Genomic DNA, 10,709 nt, shown 5'->3' with positions numbered 1-10,709 from the left:
AAGAGATAATTGCGGAATATGTTATTAAGTTGTGATTTCCAAGGATAATGAGATAAGAGTTAAGGAATTTTAATTTTACTCTAAATTGAAATTGAGAATTACGAAAGTTTGTCTTGTTAGTCTATAAACTGACTCATTAAGGAAAGATATAACAAAGTTGATTATCGATGATGTGTTTGAGTTAACTTGAGATTGATCCCAAATGATTATGTGTATGAGTAAGTTATTTGCAATCTTGATCTCGAGTATAGGATATTATGTTAGACGCCTCATATCCGCAAGCCGTATGTAACGGTCTAAATCTGACCCGGTGGATGTTAAAGTGTGAGGAGTAGAAATTGGCATTGAATGATTGATGAATATGTTGAGAATTATGTTTGCTATTAGTTCATTGATGAGAAGTGAGATTAATATGAGACTTAAGATGAGAACTTGATTAAGTTAAGATATGTGTAAGAGATTATGATTGAGGATGATGATTATGTCATTGATAATTATGATTATGTTAATGATAAATTTGATGATGATGATGATGATGATGGTTTTGGGTGATGAGGATTATGATGAATTTGATTATTATGGTTTTGATTGATGATGATTATTGATTGGGAAGTTTGAAAGTTTGTCTTGCCTACATGGCAAGGTAATGGGTTTCGTCTCGCTTGTATATTGATTCACACCTATACCAGGTAAGGACGGTGATTCTATCTCGCTTGTTCGTGGTAGCGGTGTGATGTGGGATGGTGGTTTTATCCTACCCATATTCTCTCGGATGAAAGGTGAGACAGCACCCTCTGTTGATGTGAGACAGCACTTTCCATTGTTTTAGCACGGTTTAACCTCCAGGAGAAGGTAAGACAGCACTCTCCGTTGAGATAATGGTACCATGGTTTGATTTCTCTTGGGGATGCGCACCAGAGACTGATTTGGGAGTTACCAACCGAATTTGTATCGGGTTTGGCATAATAACCGACATGTGAGCTCATAGCCAGTAGGACGGGCATGCATCATGTACATTTGTTTGATTTTTTTGGGTGTGCATTTGTTGTTGTGTTGTGTTTATATAATTTATCTAATTATGTGTTATGTGATAAATACTTTATATGTGTTTGCTTTTGTGTGATTGAATTATTTGATTTGCTTGTGTTTGCTAGTGTACGGAGGTTATGGAGGTTGAGGCGGATTGACTCCAGTTTTCTCCTGAAACTCTGGTTTATGTGTTGGATGAATAAGAATGAGTGAGAAAAGCTTGTCGGGTAGAAAACCCCTAGATAAGTCTTTAAACCTTAAAGAAAAGATTTTTAAGATGCAGTTACTTTCTCGAATCACACTTGACTAAGAAACACTTGTGTCTGAAATTATATATATAAGCGAAGATGATTTGAAAATGTTTTTATATACCATTTAATTTGTTTTTTTTAGAGGAAGATAAAGCAATTGTATACAGCTAATTGAATATGATTTGAAAATAAAATTAAACTTTCTTGAGAGGTTAGTTGACCAGGTGCATGTGTTTTTATTATTTTTGTGTCATTCTCTTCTCCTACGGAGAATTGTTTGGTTAGGTTTTCACCTCCTACAGTCTTGTATTTTTCAGGAAACGAATGAGGAAGTCAATGAAGAGATTACTAAGCTTTTGGACATATATTATTTTAATTGTGGATTTGAATTTGTTTATCTATTTTAGATGTTTTCCCTCGCCTTTATTTTTGTTATAAATTTTTGTACAGAGGGATATGATTTGCAATTATATATGTATATGTATATATTTGTAAAGTTATTCTTGTGAATGTAATATATTGTGTATTATATATATGTATGCGTGTTTGTATGAATAATAAGGAAAAAATAAATTTTGGTTTTTAAAGAAAAGTTTATAAGGATTTCAAGTAAAGACTCTTACTTTATTATTATATATATGTAAATGCTCATAATATCATCGCTATCAGAGTGGCGTAACCGAAAGCGTGATATTCTTGTAGTAAGAATGTTACGGACGGCGGCGTGCCACATCTCACTCGCCGGCATCGTCGCCAACTTCCTCTTCCCCTTAATCTCTCGCGCATAGAAAGCAGGAATACTCTCTTTCTCCCTCTCCCTCTCTCTCTCTCTCTCTAGTGCTCTGTTCTTTATTTTTTTAATTTTATAATTTTTTATTAGGGATAATTTAGTCCAAAATTTTAAGAGTTAGGTGAAAAATATGATTTTAAAATTAAGTTGAACTTTAGGGATGAATTTAAATGTAAAAAAGGTTGAAGATGAATAAAATTTTCGACCTAAACCATAAGGACTAAAATCATACTTAACCTTTATTTTAATATCAAACAATAATTATTCAAATATTTGAAAACAATACGCGGCAAAACTCATCTTAAATACACTACTAAAAATACATATAAAACTCATTGTATTATCTAAAAACACCACACAAGAAGTTCTTCACACATGCATTCCAATCATATATGTGGACTCTTGTTCCACTGTCCCTTGATCTCTAATTTTTCATGCACAATATATAAGGATTATTATCTTTACTAAGTTGTCAAGATCCATGATTTTCCTACTTTTTTTAAATATATCTTTTGCTTTAATTTCATACAAGTAACATCTAAAATTGTCTTGTTCATGATAGCAAAAAGTTAAACCTAAAAAGAGATTTAAGAGAATTTAGAAAATAATAAATGATCAAATATATGGCAGGGCGGCCATAAAAAGGAATTTTTTGTTTAAATGAAATAAATTAATTATTTACTCAATTAAATTTTTACCATTTTATGCATTTAAGTACTATTTCATTGACAAAGAAAGCGAAATTAAATTTTACATAAATTTCGCAATCACTACCAGCAAAATCCAAGAAGATTTGTAATCGCGCAATTGCACGTTCGATGTCAGCGAAATCGCGATAGTGACGGCAATAAATAATGCGCCCCAACCAGCGTATTTGACACTTCATTTCATTGGAAATATTAGAGTGTAGGAGAGGGAGAGATTCGAAGGAAGAGAGGAGAGGAAGAAAGGAGAAAAAGAGAGGAGGAGAAAAATGTCACGCAATAACATTAATCGGCTAAATGAAGACAGACACATTGCGAACCATCTGAACAGGAAAGTTAGTAGTGCTTAATTTTTTTTTTTTTTAGTTTTTTTAGTTATGAAAATTAAATATTTGACAATTTTTTTTTCTAAATTAGTATAAATATAACCTTGCAGATCAGCTTGCTATCTAGTTGCGCATGATCTTGTGACATGGTTGTGGCCAAACATGTATGCTTTGCCTCGTACATGCGAACCTCCTAAAATCTAAGGTTCTATCAATAAGCAACTCGAATGCTCCATCTACCACCAGCTGCATAATGGTTGCAACGATAGCGGTACTTTATCCGATCAACTCGATTACCCGATACAACACTTCTCTGAATGCTGTAATTCTTTATGGCTAGGTGTATCGACTCTCTGTTATAGAATATGTGCCCGAGTCGTAACTCCACGGCCAAAAGGCATCGTATCGACCTTCATAACATCAAGGTCCAACATAGAATAATGGCTTGGAACTTGCAAGCAAAGGGGAAGATGAGGTGGTGGTAGGAGAATAAATCGTGATTTTGTAAATCTTGATTCTTGTGTTTCTAGAACGGACTCGATCTCATCATCACTACCATTCTCCGAACCAGTTTCAATCCAGTCCTTATCTATCTCCGAGTCTTTTGAAAATTCAGCATCCGATGGTTCAAATGACACTTCGCTTGGCACCCCAATGTCTGTTCTCGGCTGTGGCTCACTCCCGGCGTAGAACTCGACATGCCTAAACATGAAGATGAAGAACTTTCACCTATGTTCACGACCTCGATGTAAAGCTCTATTACTTGTTGTGCCACAATCTTCCCATATACTTTAAGTTAGAATACTTTATAACGCACTCTTTGACTTTGATTGATAAATAGAAATTGATATCCTATTTTCCTTGTGTGTTTTCTCCAAGGTTGTCTTAATTTAATAAAAACACTTTTTTTTTAGTTCTATTTATATTATTCTATATACCCTTATATCTTAATATATATTATTTCCATATTTATTTTTATATTTCATATTTATCTTACTATATTTATCTTACTAAATAATCTTATTTATATATTATTATATTTAATATTTAGTTTAGAATATTTAATGCATATTTCATTTAAATGTATATTTAATGTATTTAAATGTATATTTAATGTAATTAAATGTTTGTTGTCTACATCAGTCCATCCAATAAAACTGAAAATAATATATATATATTAGGCTATAGTAATAGTCAATCCAAAAATTCCATTATATCCCTTCTAAAAAAATCGTTCTATTTCGTCTCGTATTTTGTAGAGATAAATGGTATGTGGATACAGCAGAGAATTTGCCTTTTTTCTGTTATTCAAACTAAAAGTGAAACTCAAAAAAAAAGAGAACTCAAAAAAACTAAAAAGAAATAGCAGTATGGCCTCTAGCAATGCTGATGACTGCTCACGTAATTGGAAATAGAGTGCATAATAATCTCTTCTATTAAATTATTTAATAAGACATAAAATGAAATAAATTCCATCTTTGAATTTCAAATTCAAATCTGAATCCCCTAGCCTAGGTTGCACAAAAAAATTATTGAATTTCAATTCAAAGTCCAGAAGGAGTTTTAGAGGATTCAAAAAGGTCCGTTGAGCGCCTATATCTTATGTCATAATAGATTAGAACACTTGCCCCGGATTAACTTCCGGATCATAATTGTTCTAGTGAATAACTAAAGAAAAAAATTGGAATAGATAGATGGGAGATAGAATAGAAAGAAACTCAATATAAAAATCTCTCAAAAGTTCACTAATCTTTTTTTTTTTATATTGGCAGGTCTCTTTGTATGTGTTGTCCGGAAGGAGGAGGACTCAATGATTATTCGTTCGCCGGAACCAGAAGTAAAGATTTTGGTAGATAGAGATCCCATAAAAACTTCTTTCGAGGAATGGGCAAAACCCGGTCATTTCTCAAGAACAATAGCTAAGGGACCCGATACTACTACTTGGATTTGGAACCTACATGCTGATGCTCATGATTTCGATAGCCATACTAGTGATTTAGAGGAGATTTCCCGAAAAGTATTTAGTGCCCATTTCGGCCAACTCTCCATCATCTTTCTTTGGCTTAGTGGCATGTATTTCCATGGTGCTCGTTTTTCCAATTATGAAGCATGGCTAAGTGATCCAACTCACATTGGACCTAGTGCCCAAGTGGTTTGGCCAATAGTGGGCCAAGAAATATTAAATGGTGATGTTGGCGGGGGTTTCCGAGGAATACAAATAACCTCCGGTTTTTTCCAGATTTGGCGAGCATCTGGAATAACTAGTGAATTACAACTTTATTGCACCGCAATTGGTGCATTAGTATTTGCAGCCTTAATGCTTTTTGCTGGTTGGTTTCATTATCACAAAGCTGCTCCAAAATTGGCATGGTTCCAAGATGTAGAATCTATGTTGAATCACCATTTGGCAGGATTACTAGGACGTGGATCTCTTTCTTGGGCCGGGCATCAAGTACATGTATCTTTACCAATTAACCAATTTTTAAATGCTGGAGTAGATCCAAAGGAGATTCCACTTCCTCATGAATTTATCTTGAATCGGGATCTTTTGGCTCAACTTTACCCCAGTTTTGCCGAGGGAGCAACTCCATTTTTCACCTTGAATTGGTCAAAATACGCGGATTTTCTTACTTTTCGTGGAGGATTAGATCCAGTAACTGGCGGTTTATGGCTGACTGATATTGCGCACCATCATTTAGCTATTGCGATTCTTTTCCTGATAGCTGGTCACATGTATAGAACCAACTGGGGGATTGGTCATGGTATAAAAGAGATCTTAGAGGCCCATAAGGGTCCATTTACAGGCCAGGGTCATAAAGGTCTATATGAGATCCTAACAACTTCATGGCATGCTCAATTATCTATTAACTTAGCTATGTTAGGCTCTTTGACTATTGTTGTAGCTCACCATATGTATTCTATGCCTCCTTATCCATACCTAGCTACCGACTATGGGACCCAACTATCATTGTTCACACATCACATGTGGATTGGTGGATTTCTCATAGTTGGTGCTGCTGCGCACGCAGCCATCTTTATGGTAAGAGACTATGATCCAACTACTCGATACAACGATCTATTAGATCGTGTCCTTAGACATCGCGATGCAATCATATCACATCTAAACTGGGTATGCATATTTTTAGGCTTTCACAGTTTTGGTTTGTATATTCATAATGATACCATGAGCGCTTTAGGGCGCCCCCAAGATATGTTTTCAGATACCGCTATACAATCACAACCCGTCTTTGCTCAATGGATACAAAATACCCACGCTTTAGCACCGAACACAACGGCTCCTGGTGCAACAACAAGCACCAGTTTGACTTGGGGCGGTGGTGATTTAGTGGCAGTGGGGGGCAAGGTTGCTTTGTTACCTATTCCATTAGGAACTGCAGATTTTTTGGTCCATCACATTCATGCATTTACAATTCATGTAACGGTATTGATACTCCTAAAGGGTGTTCTATTTGCTCGTAGCTCGCGATTAATACCGGATAAAGCAAATCTCGGTTTTCGTTTCCCTTGTGATGGACCCGGAAGAGGAGGGACATGCCAAGTATCCGCTTGGGATCATGTCTTCTTGGGGCTATTCTGGATGTACAATGCAATTTCAGTAGTCATATTCCATTTCAGTTGGAAAATGCAGTCAGATGTTTGGGGTACTATAAGCGATCAAGGGGTAGTTACTCATATCACAGGAGGAAACTTTGCGCAGAGTTCCATTACCATTAATGGGTGGCTCCGCGATTTCTTATGGGCGCAAGCCTCCCAGGTAATTCAGTCTTATGGTTCTTCATTATCTGCATATGGTCTCTTTTTCTTGGGTGCCCATTTTGTATGGGCTTTTAGTTTAATGTTTCTATTCAGCGGGCGTGGTTATTGGCAAGAACTTATTGAATCCATCGTTTGGGCTCATAATAAATTAAAAGTTGCTCCTGCTTATTTTAGTGTTTTATTTTTTCTATCATTATCTTTTTACTTAAACTTATAAGTTATCCTCATTATATAAGTCTAAATATCTAAAATAATTAGATAATTTAAAGCTTAGATAAGCTTTAGGAGATATTTCTAAGAGAAGAGTTTAACTTATGATAAGTTATGATAAGATAAATAAATAAGATAAATATGCTGATTAAAGATGCTAATTAGGAAAATATAATATTCATAATTATATCTTCATAATTATCTTTCTTGATAATGATTTAATTAGAAGATAATTATCTATTTAGGAATAATTATCTTATCCCTCTAGAGTATATATATATAAAGTATATAAAAGGTAAAAAGCTGAAAGAAAGTTTAATGCGGATTGCCTCATAGTTTGGATCGAGACGTGTTTATTCTAACTATATAATGCATAGTTTATGCTAAGTTTTTACGCCTATATCAGCTCACCATTTTAAAGAGAAACGGTTCCTCTTCTGCGCCCAAGCTAAGGGCGATAGGCGGGGACGGGAATCATGAAATAATTTAGCTAATAATTTAATAATTTTTCATTATTTTTAACAATCTCAACTGACACTATCATAGAGGGGGGGAAAAGAACTTAAGGACGAAAATAGTTTTTGACAACGCCTCTGCCCTAAACTTGGGCACTGGAGTTCCAATACTCGGAACGCTCGATGGTTCGACGAGATGGGGCGCCATTTCTCTTCTTAACTGTTGATTACGTGTTTGTTTCTAACTTACACGGGGAAATAGTAAGACATGTTTATCTTATTTGGTAAACATGTCTTACCATTTCCCCGGGAGAATACTAGCAACTAGTATTTTTACTTATTTTGTAACTTCTCTTAAAAAGTTGGATGGGAATGGTTGAGCTAGAACAACGTGGTCCGTTGTTTCTACGTAATTGGTAAAGTGCTTCATACACAGGTCTATTGGGTTTTAGGGCTATTAAACGAGAACCAGAAGGCCAGTTTTTTGTTGCAGCTACTTCTGCACATCCACGTGATAATGCGCCATCACTAAGATTGAAAGGTACTTAAAGGGTAAAAACTGAATTGCTGCCTTGAAACGAATAAAGAAAAAAACTCCTAGCCGCTTAGTTTATTATAAAAACAAGGTTAAAAAAAGAGAAGAAGAGGGAGAGTTAGTTTGAAAAGGAACGGTATTACCAATTAAAGGATAATCATAGTTAGTTAGTATGTTCAGCCTAGGATCTACATCTTTATATTCATCTTTAACTTATATCTTCTCCAGACATTTGGTGGAAGAGGTATCTTCCTTTCCTACGCCTATGTTTTTTTTTAATGTAATTGGTTTAAACGGGCTACATCTCCGTTAGTTCTTGCGACGTATTCATTTATATATTGGATGTCTTTTCACCCGATTAGGTTGGTTAGAGCGAACGTGTTACCTTTCTCGGTGACCAAATAGAGAGGTCGCTTAGTTTAATCGGTTTCCACACGCAAGTACTCGGGTACGATTTCAAAGTTAGTTAAGGACGGTTATAGGCGCGGTCCTCTAATTCTTGTATTTAGGTCATCGGGTTTGTTCTACAGGTTTATTCTTGTAGGTACGGGTCTGCCTATTTGATAAGTATGGTTTCCCCAATATAGGTAACTATTCAACACTTCTCAAATTGGTATCTATTAGAGAATTGGTAGGGTAGTTTATCCATCTTCTAAGTAATTTGACACTCTATAATGGGACGGTATCACATTACACAAAGGTTACGGTCATTTTTCATTGGGTCGGTTAGCATAAATTGTAGGTCTTTTGACGGTTTATTTTACGCAGGGTTCGGCTTTATAGTGTTCATGGTGGAGCAGGGCCTGGTAGCGTTCCTTTTGATATTGGTTTTAGAAAAAATAGACCGTAATTGAACCTTGGTGCACGTAGGTTTCGTGGAAAATGATTCTAGTTACATCAACATACATTTGGATCTCGTTATCGTACTACTTGATTCTTTAGAGGCCCAGGATAACAATTCTTATCTCTTAATGATGAGAGTAAATATCGTAAATTGGTTGGCCCGTTGGTATACGAAGCGGGGCGTAACTTGCGGCCTGATAAGCAACTTCTATTGTCATGTAGCTTCGGCATACTTCAAAATGGTACGCGTCTAACATAGGTAACCCGTTTATACCCAAGCTAGTTCTAAACAAAAAGGCCTCACGGTTTTCGTTCGTACTGTAGTAATACCTGTATTTCAGGGTTTCATACCTTGGGGTCTTTGTCCGACCGGGTTGAATTTACGCTATAATATCGAAGAAACACCAGATTGTAAGAACGGTTATGTAATAGGAGCAAAACAAGACCTAACATTAGAGATTATTTTTTATATCGAGGTACTCGTTTTCGAGGACAGTATTACTTAGGACGCTACATAACTACTACTCATATATTGCGGCGAACTCATCATTTTAGAACGCGATATTTGCGTATTCGTCCATTTCTCATGTACACAACTCGATGGTTCCTTCATTATTGAGGATTTCTCCGATCTCGTTCTGGATTAACTTTTACTTCACTTAATAACTAACACAGTATTTCTGGGAATACAGGTGCGGGGTTAGATGGGGGACCTCCTTACACACGAAGATTCTAGAGAAAATATGACACCGGTTAGGGCTTCAACCAAGATATGTACACTGGTCGATAGTCCTTTTCTTAGCGTTATCGATTTACTACCACGCGTTATAGTCAGTCGGTATTCGAAACGCAAACACCTACCTTAGGGGGTTCTTCACAATCTTACCGTCAAGGACGAGGGACTCCCCATGGTTTATTTACTGATGACCTTAGACCCAAAACTCGTATTTCTAAGGTGACCGGACATTTTTCACCTGGATTAGGAACTCCTACACCGTTATGTGGATTTTTTAATAAGGTAGCTTGCATAAGGGGAGATCGAGGACCTTATCGCTGTACTTGATTTACAGGACAGGTTCGGTTCCTTGACTGAGGCTTATCAGGACTGTTTACTACTAATTCTGCCCTAAGCCGTAAAAATTTGGTTCTTTGCGAGCCAAAGGTAAAGCCAACATCCACATTGGTGGGGCGATAATTCCTATACCGACTTTCTTTATTATCTTTTTCTCGAGGTCATATTTCTAGGGGTAATCATGCATTTGGCTAACATATGGTGGTGACTATTTGTGGGCTTATCCGTTATAAGTGACCTGGTTCTCGTGGGGGTGCTCATTTTCGAAGATGTCGGCCAACTGGTTTTACTCCTAGGGTTTAACGTACTCGTTATCCAGAATGTACATTTCCTAGGACATGGGTACAGAGTTTTAAAGGGACGGTTCGATGTACTTTGTCTAAGGGCCTTCAGGTGTCTTTTTAATAACGATTAACAGGCTTTACGCTTCGTTTTTATAAAACTATTTCTGCAAGGAGTCATTATAGTAGTACTGAGAGCTTCAGTACACGCCATCGTTATGGTTTGGTTTATGCTGCTCATCACCCCAGGACTCGATTTGGAACCGATTTGGAACCTTTAGAATTACGGTATTACGAAAAGTTTAGGAGGATCGGTAATAGGATGACGTTATTAAGAACGATTCTTCTTACGGGTACAACACCGTTAAGGTGGGTCTTCCATTACCCAATGAGGATGTCGTGCAGGGACATGTTATGAGTTCCGAGATCCGACTCA

The sequence above is a fragment of the Arachis ipaensis genome, chromosome B05 (genome assembly GCF_000816755.2).
Source record: "Arachis ipaensis cultivar K30076 chromosome B05, Araip1.1, whole genome shotgun sequence".
Taxonomy (NCBI): Eukaryota; Viridiplantae; Streptophyta; class Magnoliopsida; order Fabales; family Fabaceae; genus Arachis; species Arachis ipaensis.
The sequence above is the reverse complement of the archived record's forward strand: the minus strand, read 5'-3'. Positions refer to the sequence as shown.